Source organism: Onychomys torridus, chromosome 18 (genome assembly GCF_903995425.1).
Source record: "Onychomys torridus chromosome 18, mOncTor1.1, whole genome shotgun sequence".
NCBI lineage: Eukaryota > Metazoa > Chordata > Mammalia > Rodentia > Cricetidae > Onychomys > Onychomys torridus.
Window position 1 is genome coordinate 54,992,864 of NC_050460.1, and position 14,846 is coordinate 55,007,709.

At 38.7% G+C, this 14,846-nt stretch overlaps 1 protein-coding gene across 1 annotated transcript in view; it reads left to right on the forward strand.

Annotated features, from left to right (window-relative positions):
• Nucleotides 1-14,846, forward strand: part of Pcdh15 (protocadherin related 15) — a 1,427,876-nt gene that overhangs the window by 361,151 nt on the left and 1,051,879 nt on the right. The window contains exon 2 of the mRNA XM_036167862.1: nucleotides 5,255-5,327. The gene's annotated coding sequence lies outside the window, so the exon portion shown is untranslated. The remainder of the gene's footprint in view (nucleotides 1-5,254; nucleotides 5,328-14,846) is intronic.

A 14,846-nucleotide genomic window follows, 5' to 3' on the forward strand; every position in this document is an offset into this window, starting at 1 on the left:
TCTGTTTTCTGTAAAATGGAGTATCTTTGTGGTCAGGACGGATTGCAAAATATCCTATCTGTGGGAAATAAGAACACTTTAAATACAGAAATTCATGTTGGGACCCACAAACCCCACTTTTCATAAAAGCCAATTTCACATGAATTCAATATATTGTTATATTTTGATATGAGCTACAGAGAAGTGAGTATTGGTTATCTAGGCTAAGGAAGAAAATTTCAATTTTAAGGGAGGAATAATGAAAACTAAAACAAAAAAGCTGTGCTTTTTACTACATGGAAATTTAACTTGTGCAGATACGCTGTGAGACATTTCTACACCACAAATTCATTAGTCAAATATGGCAGAGTGCATGTCCATATGATAGAGTTTTCAAAAAATGATATAAAATAGATATAAAGTAATTTATAAAATGTCAAAATTGGAAATTTTATATTAAATTCCCAAGTCAGCTGCCACTGAGATGGTTAGATTTTTTTTTTTTTTTTGGTTTGTCCTTTTTAAAGATTTACTTGTTTTTATTTTATATGTAAGTGTTTTGCCTGCATGCATATGTGCCCAGAGGCCAAAAGAGAGCCTTCTTTTCAAACCCTCTGAAGCTACAGTTAGGAGTGGCTGTCAGTCATCATATGGGTCCTGGGAACCAAAGCCTGGTCCTTTGCAAGAACAGCTAATGCTTTTACTTGCTGAGCCTTCTCTGCAATCCCAGTGATGGCCAATTCTGATTGTCACTTTGACAGAGCCAAAACTTGATTGGGAAGAGCATCTCAATGCAGGATTGTCTGTGTCAGGTTGGCCCGTGTACATGTATGAAGAAGGATTTTCTTAACTGGGTTCCTTGAGATGTGGAATAAGTATTATGAATGTGAGTAGCACTAATCCCTGGTCTTGGAGTCACTGGTGAGTCAGAAGAGAAGAAGAGAGCTGAGCAATAAGTGTGGATGTATGCATTCTCATTCTCTGTTCTCTCAAATACAGAATTGTGAGCTCTTGGCTGTTGAAGTAACATGACCAACTGCTTCAAGTCCCTGCCTTATTGTCTACACAGAGAAGGACAGTAACTACAAGCCAAATAAACACTTTTCCTCTAACAGTTGCTTTTGTCAGAGCATTCTATCATAGCAACTTAAAAAAAAAAACTAGGACAAATCAAGTCATATTATATGAATATTCACCTATCAAACTAGCCATGACTTCCTATGAAATTAAATCAGGATAGAATGCAAGGACATTGGATAACCACATAGACACACTTCCCACACATGCAATCTTGTTGACATTGACAATAGACTTGATTCTTATTTTTTTCCTTCTATATTTTAAGATTTCTCTAGTTCTTTCTTGGGTTTTAACAGTATTGATACAGATCCCATGTGTGTCAGAGAATTAAAGATGAACTTAACAGATATCTAGGACTCCTTGTGTTCTCTTGTTACTGACTAGAAATTCTACAGCTAAATAATCTTGCAAAAAAAAAAAGAAAAAGAAAAAAAAGAAAAGAAAAGCCAGCTCATGAACTGAGGACAGGTCCTGGTCTCACTGCCTGGGTGCCTCCCAAACAGTTCAAGCTATTCAGCTGTCTCATTTATCCAGAGGGCCTGATCCAGTTGGGGGCTCCTCAGCTTTTGGTTCATAATTCATGTGCTTCCATTAGTTTGGCTATTTGTCCCTGTGCTTTTTCCAGTCTTGGTCTCAGCAATTCACACTCTTACAATCCCTCCTCTTTCTTGCCAATTGGACTCCTAGAGCACCATCTAGGGCCTGGGCGAGGATCTCTGCATCCACTTCCATCAGTTATTGGATGGGAGTTCTAGCACAACAGTTAGGGTGTATGGCCATCTGATCACCTGACTAGGTCAGTTCAGGCTTTCTCTCGACCACTGCCAGTAGTCTACAGTGGATGTATCATTGTGGATTTCTGGGGGCTTGTCTAACATTTTGCTTCTTCCTGTTCTCATGTGGTCTTCATTTATCATGGTCTGTTATTCCTTGTTCTCCCTTTTTGTTCTTGATCCAGCTGGGATCTCCTGCTCCCCTTAGCTTTCTTTCCCTCGAACCTTGCCCTTCATTACCCCTACTCACATCCAGGTTGTTCATGTAGATCTCATCCATTTCTCTGTCATTGGGTGATCCCTGTGTCTTTCTTAGGGTCCTGTTTTCTAGGTAGCCTCCCTGGAGTTGTGAGTATCAATCTAGTCATCTCTGTTTTACATCTACTGTCCTACTATTAGTGAGTACATACCATGTTTGTCTTTCTGAGTCTGGGTTACCTCACTCAGGAGGATTTTTTCTAGATCCATCCATTTGCCTGCAAACCTCATTGTGTCATTGTTCTTCTCTGCTGAGTAGTTACTCCATTGTGTATATGTACCACATTTTCTTTATCCATTCTTCAGTTGAAGGGCATCTAGGTTTTTTCCAGGTTCTGGCTATTACAAACAATGCTGATATGAACATAGCTGAGCAAATGCCCTTTTGGTATGATTGAGCATTCCTTGGGTATATGCCCAAAAGTGTTATTGCTGGGTCTTGGGGGAGATGGATTCCCAATTTTCTAAGGAAGCGCCATATTGATTTCCAAAGTAGCTGTACAAGCTTGCATTCCCACCAGCTGTGGAGGAGAGTTCCCCTTGCTCCACATCCTCTTCAGCATAAGCTGTCTTCTGTGCTTTTGATCTTAGCCATTCTGACAGGTGTAACGTGGTATCTCAGAGTTGTTTTGATTTGCATTTCCCTGATAATTAGGGATGTTGAGCAATTCCTTAAATGTCTTTCAGCCATTTGAACTTCCTCTGTGGAGAATTCTCTGTTTAGTTCTATAGCCCATTTCTTAATTGGACTGTTGGGCATTTTGATGTCTAATTTTTTGAGTTCTTTATATATTCTGGATATCAGCCCTCTGTCAGATGTGGGATTGGTGAAGACCTTTTCCCATTCTGTAGGCTGTCACTTTGTCTTGTTGACCGTGTCCTTTGCTCTACAAAACCTTCTCAGTTTCAACAGGTCCCATTGATTGATCATTTCTATCAGTGTCTGAGCTACTGGTGTTATGGAACCTGGGGCTTATGTGGCGACACTTTGCTCAGCCTGGAAGGAGGGGACTGGACTTGCCTGTGCTTAATCTGCCAGGTTGAGCTGAATCCCCAGGGGAGTCTTTGCCCTGCAGGAGATGGGAATGGGGGGTAAGGGGCTGCGGGGAGGGTGGGGGAACCCATGGCTGATATGTAAAATTGAAATACAAATATCTGTATAAAACAATTGAAATAAAAAAATAAGAGCTGAAAATATTTGGCTTTAAAAAAAGAAAAGAAAAGAAATATTAAGGATATACATGGCACCAGTCAACAACAAAACAATGGGTATTCCTTTGTGGAGGACATTTTATCTTCTAAAAGGAACTGCTGGTGACTATGATTTGGCTGGTTTTACTTAAATTTTCATAGAGCAAGTCTTTTGTTCACCTATGTATCTAAAAGGTTTGAAAACGTACAAAGCTATTGTCATTTCTCAAAAAAAAAAAAAAAAACCAATGTGACATTGAATAATGCTTTTCTCATCAGAGATAACATAAAATAATTATGTATTTAATAGAAGCATATATTTAATTCCTTCATGTTTTAACATGCACAGGCCTGCCTTTCCCTATTGCACCTTTCTTTTTATTTTTATATTCTAACCATACCATAAATATTATGTAAGACACAATTTCAAAGTGGTACAGTGTGTGAGCTCTCTCAGCAGGAAGAGGTAATGACTAGCTGTGTGCTCTTGAAGTAGACAGAAAATGTTTCCATGAGCTTTTGTCACATTCTGAGTAGTGGAAGGCCTTTGAGACTGCACACAAGCCTCACTATGATTCAGCACTCAGGTTCTTAGGAATGGCCATTCACTATGCATAGCGCTCTACAAAGTGGTCAATTTACTCTCAGGAATGTCTGGAATTAATCCTTCCAGTCACAAAACTGCTCTCTTAGTAGCTGCTTGTAAGTTTTGGGGCCTTAGCTTGTACTAAGTACACTGCTTACAATTCAAAAAAATAAATAAATAAATAAATAACAAAACAGACAAAAAACCCCTACACACCTTCATTTGTACATGCTCTCATCTTGAAGAACATCCTGTCATGGTTTTCATGGGATGAGCACTTGTGTTTAGCAAAGGATGCTGGTAAGTAATTATAGCAGCTAGGAATTAATATATATATATATATATATATATATATATATATATATATATATTCCCCAATAAATCATGTGCTGAAGACAAAATACAGGTTTTTCCACCTACAGCTATGCCAATTTCTGATATTTACATAAGATATATGATTAGTTCAGATAGTTTCTACAGCTTTGAGATTATATCCCAATAATAACAATAAAAATAATAATGATGACAATAATAATAACTAAAGTGCCTTGACTGAGCAATTCATAATAACAAACTTTTCTGGTTTCTCCTTCCCCAAACAGTCTATTGATAAAAATGCCATTGTGATCATAATGGCATATGATAAAATTTTCAGATAGAGGACTACCCTTTTCAAGAATTCAGATTCCTGTCTCAGCACCCCTACAGTGGCTCACACCTATAACTCTACCTCCAATGGATGTGACTCTTTCTTCTAGCAGTAATTCACATGCACATGTCCACCTCTGCACACACGCACATGCATACACACACATGTGCATGCACATCCTGCATCATTAAAAATGAAAATAAATCTTAAGATAATTAGACTCAAAAGTATCTTTTATTTTTCAATTTTGGTGGTACTGAGAGTGGAACCAAGGTCCTGCACATGCTAGGCAAGCACTTGCTATTAGTGGGCCTCAACCTCTGCCTAGGTGGTAAAGTTCATGGTGTTTAATTACTTTTCTTGAGTCTGGTGACCAGACTACCAAGCAATAGTTTTTAAGGTTTCATTAAGAAGAACTTATTTTGTGATTCCTCATTAGGGACAGACGGAGTCTTGTCTTAACAAGGTTTTCAGTGCAAAGAAAATTTTCATTTTCGTAGTAAAGACATACCCTAGCACCTGGATGACAGCCCAAATGCCCTGGGCCAAGTTTCCAATAAATGGATGGACAGTTTCTCTATTCGAACTGTTCACTTAGGATGGTAAGATTTGTGCTTCATCTTCTGTAATGCTATCTCTCAAGCATAAATGCAACATGTAAGTAAACAAGTAACTCTCTTATTCTGTACCGAGCAAGTTTGTTTTTCACCTGCCGCTGACCAGTCACTTTCTCTTTAGGATTATGGAAGCATCCTTCATTATGAAAGGCTGAAGTCATGGGTCAGTGAGGACAGAGAGACAAGATTGCAAGGTGAGTAGTGGCTACTGTTCCATAGAGTTGTAACCTTCATGTTCTTTTTCTCCCACTTAGGAAAAAACAAAACAAAACAAAACAACAGCAGTACTTGGACTGGTATTTCCCATTAAATTTATTCACCATGCCTAGAATTTAATTAGTGAGTACTGTTAAAAAAATCTTTAAGTAGATTTATTTTGCCTGACGCATCTAAGCCAGAAAGAAGAAAAGGGAGCTGATTAGGGAATTACAAAATTCTTTCGCTATCAGGGCTTGCTTCTATAGTACATTCAGAATAAGCAAGCCTTGGACTCTGTTTACACTTATGATTCTCCATTGATTAGCTCATTCTCTTGGAGAACACCCCAGTGGTAACATATCAGAAGCCTTACATGCAACACACAGTGTCAAAGGGCTGTCAGATCCACTGTTCTATTGAACCTGGTGGTTCGCAAAACCACAGCTCAGTGTTACAGGCACAACTTGGATTTTTCTGCATGAAAATCAGTGTGCCGTTATGTGTTTCTGAAGTGAGGTTCATGCTTCAGTTGCAGAAAGAGCTTTAGAACTTCAGAATCATAAAATGAGAATGAAGATGAGATCTGACTGGTCACAACAACAGCAGTGAGAGGGAAGAGGAACAGCCTACTTGTCTCTCACTGATTTAAATCAACGGAAATAAAATCAGATAAAACCTTAGCAAAATGGATGAAGAAATTGAATTGTTTCAACAAAACCATGGTAGTCTTGAGTGAAATTCATAATCAGATAACTCACTTAAGGTTGGAACATAGTACTTCAGGAAATAGAGCATACAAAGAAATAATTATAATTTGCAATATATGGAACACACACAGCTCACTTTACACAGGTGACATCTTCTCTGCTACCTGATTTTGTTTAAAGCAACACCACTCCAGGATGAGCACACTGTCTATTGTGTTCCAGTGTAATTGTAGCAGCTGTCTTATTGTCATGAGCGAGCAGACACTATAGAAACACCTGTGCTCAGGGTCAGAGATGAAGGCTCCGTCATCAAGAGGACATAATGCTCTTGCAGAGGACTCAAGTTCTATTTCCACCACCTACCTCAGGCAGCTGACAACTACCTGTCACTCCAGCTCCCTGGCAACTGATGTTCTCTTCTGGCTTCAGTGGGTGCTGTACTCATGTGATGTTCACACACACACACACACACACACACACACACACACACACACGTATATGTGTGTATGTGTAAAAAGAAAAAAAAAATTTTATATATATTTGTATATATAAGTAAAAAGAAAATATTTCATTAAACATTAAAATATGTTTTATGAAAATAAAAATTAAAATATTTTTCAGTTTTATATTTTTCATTTAGCTGTGAAGGCATCATAAAAATAGTTTTCTCCTTGATTTTTATTCTATATGGCTCAAATAGAATAGGCGTGATTTTCTGGAGGAATATACTGTGTAACATGCTGAGTAGAGAAATCATGGGAGGGATTTTCTCATGTTCTTGTCACAGAATATTTTTGATGTTTGAGGTTATGCATATCCTGCTTCACTGGGGTTACTCTTCATTGTACTAACAATAATTACCTTTCTTCATTCTTTGTAATGCCTACAAATACAACTTGTCATTTAAAAATGAAAAAATCTAAGTATGGCTTAAATTACCAAATTAATATCTAAGCATGTATTGCCTATTGTACAAATAAAGCCACCAAATCATGAGAATGCTGTTTCATAGGAGGACTGATAAAGTTTTGAAGACAAAGATTTGAAATAACTCATCTAGTATTCATAAATTCAATTTTAAAGATCTATGGCACCTCCGGAATATTGACTGCCCTTATTTGAATATTGAATGCAGGTAAATGAAGCTTGGAGTTCCAACTCTAACTTCTGTTCCTTGTGGAAGAATATTTATGGTTCCAGACAGTAATATATTTCAGATTGGTTTTCCATCCAAAGGATCACAAAAAATACAGCTAAATGGAAAACATATTGACAAGGGACAAATCTGGGGCCTAAAAATTATTGTTGCTTAGATTTCACAGTAAATTTTTAATAAGTTGTCTCAGTCCACTCAAATTAGAAAATGTAATGGATGATACGTTATCATTTTTAAGAAGTATTGTTGAGTTTTAAGATCCTATGTTTGCATGTGTGGGAATGTAGCTGGCTGCCTGGGTACAGAAGCAGATGAACATGGGCTAGAGAATGAGCCAGCAGTCTAGTGCTTGTTGCTCTTACAGACAGAGTTATGTTTCCAGCATGCACATAGCAACAACTCACAAACATCTGTAACTCCAGCTCCAGGATCCAGTAACCTCCTCTGGCTTCCAAGAACATTGAACTCATGTACACACACACACCACATACACACACACACACACACACACACACACACACACACACACAGAGAGAGAGAGACAGAGACAGAGAGATAGAAAGAGACAGAGAGATCTACATATAATTAAAAATAAAATCATAAAAAAGGAAGCAGAGAGGCAGACACACCTTCTTACCTGAACAGCCTTCACAAAACCACTACACCCATAAAAGTTTATGATCGTCTAAATTTCTGTATAAAAACTGCTGAAAAATGATGCTTATCATTCTTTGTATGTGCCTTTTCACTCTGCATTCGTGGTACATCTGTGCTGGACGCAATCTAAGATGGGGCAAGGCCATTATGTGAATATTTATTAGACATAGTAAATGTCATAAGATATGAAATGTGTGATAGCTTCCCCTTGGCTAGATATTTGGGGATTTATTTTTTCTCGACCTTAATGTAAAGAAAATCTTTCCTTGAGCAGTTGTTGTATTTCTAGGCACCATTAAGTGGCTAATTAGGAAGATACAGTTAAGGAGAGAGAGGTCAGTAACAGTATAGAAACCTCTCTGATAAATGCTTCAATTATTTAACCTCCCTAAGATTTCTCTTTCCTTTACATATATTATATTAGTTGGCTATTTAAATCATAGCAGATTACATATCTTTAAAATCACCCGATAATCACCATGACAAAGATATGTAACTGGTAATTTATTTAAAATAATTTACATCAATAAGTATGAGCACGCCTTTTCTCAGTTATACTAACAGGTCAAAGATAACAAACTGGTAAGACAGAATATCGTCAAACAACCCTAAAGAGCTTCACATGAGAAGGGGGAGGGAGGTCTTGATGCAGCCATATTGTGGGTGGGCTGCAGGTCCAGGAGTTCTCAGATACTTTCTCCTCTATCAGCTTGAGTTGTGTCAGCCTGTGAGAGATGGAGATGGAAAGGGGGCTCTGACTCCAAGGCAGTCAGTTTCAGCTTCTTCCCGTTGACAATGAAGACACTCCCTCTGTTGTTAAACAAGCCACATGATTTGTAAATCTGCACCACTGAGCCTCTACAAATGAGTATGGCTGTTTCCTAGTAATACTGTGCCAAAGCAGCCACGGGCTGTAATCAAGCTGTGTGCTATATTTTCCATGCCTATGAATAATATGCAGAGAGAACTCCAGATGTATCTATAGTGAAAAAAAAAATCATTCTTTATTTATATGGGAAAACTTTCTACCACTTAAGCTTAACAGGTCAGCCATGCTGATAGCTATACTAACATTCTGGGGTATGATGTACCTACAAAGAAAGAAGGATATGGGAATCAATCTCTGCAGAAAAATCAATTCTGTACCCTGGAGACTGTGGCCTTCCAATCATCCTCATCCCCGTGTTGAGGAGAACACCTCACAGGCAGATCCCACCCTCAGGGAGCTGGAGTGTCTACCAGGAGCCGCGGTAGTAAATTGACAAGGGAGGCAGAGGAGAATACAATAAAGCTGTGTTATTAAAATCACATCTGTGTGTGTGTGGGAGCGGGGGGAAATCTTTCTAAGGGCATTAAAAGGAAAACAATTTTGGTGTACAAATAAGGCAAGGATTCATGTAAAGGATATTGTTTCGGGTTAATTTGAAAAAAAAATGGCTGGCAAGGGGACTCAGCAGGTAAAGGGGTTTGCCACCAAGCCTGACATCCGAAGTCAGATACACAGAACCCAAGAATTAAAGGAGAGAACCAACTAATGTAAATTTTCCTCTGATTTCAGAATACATGCTGTAGTAGGCCCCATTCTCCCAATCACAGTAAATCTTTGTTTGTTTGTTTGTTTGTTTGTTTTGTTTTGTTTTTTGTTTTTTTTTTTTTTTTGAGACAGGGTTTCTCTGTGTAGCTTTGCGCCTTTCCTGGAACTCACTCTGTAGTCCAGGCTGGCCTCGAACTCACAGAGATCCGCCTGCCTCTGCCTCCCGAGCGCTGGGATTAAAGGCATGCACTACCACCGCCCGGCAGTAAATAATTTTTAATTGAAAACTTTTGCTAGACTTCAGCAGACTGTACCACCACAGAGAGAATCCTGAGAAGGCTTCTCTGCACAAGGGCAGATGATCATTTTGAAGAGGGGCTTCTCTGACAGCCAGTGGTCACTAAACAGGGGGCTGTGAAATGACAAGTCTGTGTCAACAAGGTACCTGAAAGGAAGGCCAGGTTTTGAAGAATGCCAGCAGGGTGCTCTCCAGGCAGTATCAAGGAAGGGAGCAATGGGGTACATGGTCACAGTGTCTAATCATGTCACTCATGTTGTCTATTTAGGGAGCTACCTGCTACAGGCATTTTGAATGTTCAGGGAACATACAATCTTGCTTGGATATCCTAGTCCTGAAGAAATATAACACTGTAGACTGCAGTGTCCTGAAGCCTCTGCTTACTAGGAAGATTCCGTGGGTGGCCCGGTGTCCAACAGTGTCAACCTGTCCTGCTGCCTTCACTGACTGCGGGAGCTCAGGATGTTTCTGCCTTCCCAGCCATGTTCCAATTTTAACCCCAGAAAAGGAAAGGTCTGCTCCAAGGTTGCGGCCCTTTTCCCTCTGGGAGAGTCGAATGTTCAGAGGCAGCCACATGCCTTTCCACTTGTGTTTTATGGTCCAGAAATGGATCACATGAGCATGTCTTCGTGGGAAGGGAAAGCAGTCTTCAACTCGATTCTTCATGTTGAAACAAGGAAGGGGAATGATACTTATAGACTCCTGAGGGGATCTTGAAGTATTTTATGAGACTATTCAGAAGTGCAAAAGATGGTTTTAGCCAACCTGTATTATATCCATTCCACAGACTGGTAAATACAATATGATAAATTTATGGAGAGTGAAAAAAAATCAATTGTCTTTTGAGAGAAGGAAAGCGAAGGTGTGTCAGATCTAAATGACACCAGGCAATCCTGTCAGAGAGGGATGTTATAAAATATTCAATAGCATCTCCATTTGAAACTGTATTAGCATCTTTTTAGATTTAATACTTATTTATGAGTGGCGCATTATAACTGCAAAATGGAATAAGACTTCAGAGGGATTTGCCATCAAAAGATCTCAAATATAATCCCAAATCCAGCATTTACGGGCTATTTGGCTCTATTAAAGTCATTTAGCCACACAGGACTCCTGGCTCTTTCATCATTTCAAAAATGAGAATAATAATAGTTGTCCTTCACACTGTGTAGTTCTGTTACAAGGCCCAAATGAGGTGGTATTTTTACAATTCCCTCATCAACAACAAAACACAAGAGGCTTTCTTCTCCCACCCATTCACCCTCTTCTCCTTTTCTTTTATACGATAGACACATGCCTGTGTGTATAAATCCACATACAAATCACCCTTTCCAGCCCTTGAGAAAATAGGCAAAAGTCTAGAGAAATAACCAAGGTATCTGACAGTCTCCATTACACAGCTTGTGTTTTCCCAGCCTCCACTAAATTCAGCCACAGTGTCGGGTGCTATGTTGTGAATGATTCCATACATTTCTCACTTCCTAGGCTTTCATCTCTGACCACAGATCCTCCGAAAGCCCATCAGATGTAATTGGCTGTCATTTAGTTTATGTGAACAATGAGGTTTATATATCAAAAAGAGACAACCTGGCCATAGAAAGCACTTCTGACATGGTAGGTGGTCACTGGGTGCTCTGAATTGGGTGGGTCACTAAAAGTGAGACTAAAGTCCCCTCTTTGGGGGAGTGCTGGAGATATTTGACATGTAGAATATTGATGATATTCTGCTCCACCCACCATCTGGCACTTAAATATTATATCTGTTTGTACTCACATTTCAAATGACTCTTAAATTAGTAAGCACAGGTTATATCACAAAGCCAAATATGGCACTTACCACCACTAATTAAGTGTAGCAATTCTATAAATTATAAGGTGTACACTCCCAAAGAAATATCTAATGTATACATATTTGTGTATTAATTTAAATCTGAATTGTTATGAATCAAGCAGAAAATTGATTAATAATTATTTAAATATTTTGTGCTATATACTTAGCTAACTTCTTACACATTGAATCATTTTCACATATGGCTGAGATGCCGTAAAGTGATAATAAAATGTAACTCAGGTTAGCATAAATATTAAGGTAAATTAATTTGCTTCAAGGTCAGAATTTCTAGAATTCTGTTTCAAACTTCAGGCAAGAATTGGCCAAGGAGTCAGTGATGTCCCTGTAAGGCCATCCTCACCATCACTGGAAGGCGTGTTTGTTCTCAGTGTTAAATGTTCTTTGCAAAGTCAAATACATAGACCACCAATTTCTGCTGACACCTTTGACACATTTACCCTTGAACCAGCCCGTTACAGCAGCTGTGCTACTTTATTTATCTGGAAGAAACTCCCTGTCAGCCTGGTTCCAGTGGCCACCAAGCCCAGGCTGCAGATGTTTAAAACAGAGAAAGTTGCAATCCTGTCAGAAAAGGAAGTTCATCCCACTCCTGAATGGAGCCACATTATGCCTACATAGAGATATCAGGATTCTAACTCATAACACAAACAAACAAAAAAAGACAGTAATCTTTCTTTGAGCACACAAAATAATTTTGCTTTGTGAAATAGAGGTTGGACTACCTAACAGGACTACTTGGAAGGATCAAATAAGCTGGAAAGTAGCCACAGGATAAGAAGGCCCCTGGTGGCTTACACCTCTAAAGATTTCATTCATCAAACCCTGTCATACCATCCAGGGTTTTCTCAGGTCATTCATTAACTTGTATTGGTGACTGGCACTAATTCTCCTCAGGGTAGATATTTTCTTAATGTATCCCAGGAGTCTGGTCAGCAACAGTTCTCGGAGTTTACTGTCATTATCCCTACATGTTTCCCAGCTGGAGATGATTTGGCTAAGCCCATGGACTGCACTTTGGACCCTTGGATGTTCATTACTATGCACATGCAGTTATTGCCACAACTTCCGGGAAGCAAGTGCTCCTCTGGGTTTTCTGGGTTCATTTGTTAGGGCTCATCCACCTCCTCACTGGCTCTTTGATGTGATGATTCAGCTTTCTATCTGGCATGAGTATCAGCTCCGTCAGATGGATGGACCTTAGTGGTATTTTATATATATATATATTCTGGCCATTGTTAAAAATCGATAATATATATTTTTTGCTTTGAAGTATTTATAGCAGCTAGACTTTTACAAAGCACTTTAGGACTTGTGACTCTTCCCTGGCATAGTCAGGATCCTGTGGCATTAGGCATGCCTCAGCCTTGGCCCTGTGTTAGACATTTCCCTTACCCTTGGGAAACTACATGGAGAAATTTTTATAGCAAAAATCTCAAAGTGGTTATAAGAGTTGGTAATACACAATTTCCAAATATTTTTTACCCCTAAATCTCATCTAAATTAGATGTTCTGCAGGATGACACATTTATTCTTAAACACACACATAAATTATATATATATATATATATGTGTGTGTATATATATATATATATATATATATATATATATATATATGTAGTTTTTAGAGACAAGGTTTCTCTGTGTAGCTTTGCGCCTTTCCTGAATCTTGCTCTGTAGACCAGGCTGCCCTCGAATTCACAAAAATCTGCCGGCCTCTGCCTCCTGAGTGCTGGGATTAAAGGCATGCACCACCACCACCTGGTCAAATAATAATTCTTACCTTGTATTTTCACGTTGTTTTTCTTAAAAGTTTAGAGCCAAAGTATAATCACACTTAGAAGAGTATGCAAACAATTAGATTTGGGGGTTTAATTTTACATATTTTCCTCCTTTTTTCCTTAATTTTTGTCATTATGATACTTTTATTAATAACAAAAGAGAATGAAGAACAGAAAAAACTCTGATACACAGAAATTAAGTAAACATTCATTATACTTAGAATGATAATTTAAAATTAGCTATTCTTGTTATTTAGACACAGTTTCTCTAGCATTGAATATGTACTTCATCTTACCCTGTGTCATGTTGAATCATGTTGCTGTGACTCCCCCTCTACACACACACACACAAAATTATCTTGTGATAGCACAGCCTGTACATTTCTAGGTCTAATACATCTCCATGTTGACAGACAGCTAGTCCTCTCCCTTTTGATAAGAGCATGCATGTCCCATTTTGTTGTTGTAAGATCTGAGGAGAATCAATGGTTTTCTAAGAGAGGTTGTCACTAGCCCTGACTCTAAGCATGTCAGTGGGTGAACTCTCTTGTCTAGTCCAAGAACAATTGTTTTAATGAGTCCCATGGGCACAGAAGGGGAAGTGGCTTGTCATTGATATTTCATATTGATTTAATATATTGGCTTAAAAGGAATTAAAAAGAATGTTAACAGTGTATCCCAAAAACCCTTAAATGCGTTTACTTATATTGTGGATTTTATGAAGTGAAAAATTTATTTTCAATACCTATGTCCAAGTACTCACTTAGAATCTAGCTCAGAGTGGCCTTTGGCACATTACAAGGAAGTCCTCCATAATGTCTGCTTCAGAGACTAAGACACAATGTGGCTCTACATGTCCCCTTTTCTTCCATGTCCCTATTAAGCAAAGGAGTGGGTCCCAGTTGGGTCCCTTTGAGTTAACTACTAAGCATGCTGAAGTTCTACAGTCCAAACTCCAAACAAAACCCCACCAACATTTAATTCTTTTTGCTAAGATTATGTTCCTAGTATTTTCTGTTGATATTGGTTATTTTTTACTCCTTTTAAAAGCATAGTTTATTCTTTATGATGTTGTAGATGCAGTGAACCAGGGAAATCATATCTCTCTCTGTGCAGGTACTTGATTTCATCCAGATGAGTTTATAGACAAACACAGCAGGCAACCCAGCAAAAGTTTTATTTAGTTGAAGAAGCAAAGTCATTTGGAGAAGCCAAGCACTCATACTGAGAATAACACCTTCCCATCACCCTGGTGATGCTGGGGAAAGTGGAGCTCACAGATGATGTTGCTCTGGGAAATAGAGTGTACGCTTTCCCCAGGGGTACTGGGAAAGGCTAGGATAACAGTCAATGTAAAGCTTGGAAAAGTTACACAGAGCCGTGGATCCTGGGATCCTGGGAAATTCTGTCATTGATTTTTGTGGGCTCACAGATGATAATATGATGGCTAGGTTAGTGGGGTTTCTTTTCTGAGTTCCAACTTTCATGATAACTCACATAAGCAGTTACAGGACCAAGCCTAGGGTGCATGCC